At 45.5% G+C, this 750-nt stretch overlaps 1 non-coding gene across 1 annotated transcript; it reads right to left on the bottom strand.

Annotated features, from left to right (window-relative positions):
• Positions 1 to 384: 384 nt before the first annotated feature.
• LOC127088742 (small nucleolar RNA R71) lies at positions 385 to 491 on the bottom strand. The gene has a single exon (XR_007790564.1). It is a non-coding gene; the product is annotated as a small nucleolar RNA R71 (small nucleolar RNA).
• Between the last annotated feature and the right edge of the window lie 259 nt (positions 492 to 750).

The raw sequence follows: 750 nt of genomic DNA, 5'->3' as shown, positions 1-750 counted from the left end.
TTTCCCCTCTTCTTCCATCTGTGTTTTATTCTAGTGTGTGCGTGCATTCTTTGAGCAGTGTTTAGCAACCTTTCTTCTATTCTTTCTGAGCGTGGATCCCGTCGAGTACGACGGATGCGTAGGGGTGCTAATACCTTCCCTTCGCATAACCGACTCCTGATCCCATCTCTCTCTGGTCGCAAGACCATGTCTTTTCCAGGTTTACTTCGAGCGTTTCCTTTCCCTCTTTGGGATAAATAACGCACGGTGGCGGCTCTGTTTGTTTTGTTTTTTCCCGCCGGTTGTTTTTCGCGGATGCGACACCTTCCACCCAATTCCATTACGACTTGGGATAACCTTAGAAGAGTTTTTCTTGCTAGATATTTTCCCCCGAGTAAGACCGCCGTTCTTCGAAACCATATAACTAGATTTACCCAAAACCAAGGAGAATCGCTGTTCGAAGCTTGGGAGAGATATAAAGAGTTATTACGAGCATGCCCACATCATGGCTTAGAAAATTGGTTAATCATTCAAACCTTCTATAATGGACTTCATTACAACACAAAAATGACCATCGACGCTGCCGCAGGCGGTGCTCTGATGAACAAACCTTATCCAGAATCTAGCGCTCTCATTGAAGATATGGCTCAAAACCATCAATCATGGGGAGTCGAACGAGCGACAGTTGAGAAGAAGGAAGCCCAAGGAGGAGTGCATGAACTAAGCTCTATAGACATGATGCAAGCTAAGATGGACGCATTAGCCCTCAAA

This window comes from Lathyrus oleraceus, chromosome 5, assembly GCF_024323335.1.
Source record: "Lathyrus oleraceus cultivar Zhongwan6 chromosome 5, CAAS_Psat_ZW6_1.0, whole genome shotgun sequence".
NCBI classification, from domain to species: Eukaryota; Viridiplantae; Streptophyta; class Magnoliopsida; order Fabales; family Fabaceae; genus Lathyrus; species Lathyrus oleraceus.
The sequence above is the reverse complement of the archived record's forward strand: the minus strand, read 5'-3'. Positions and strand labels throughout refer to the sequence as shown.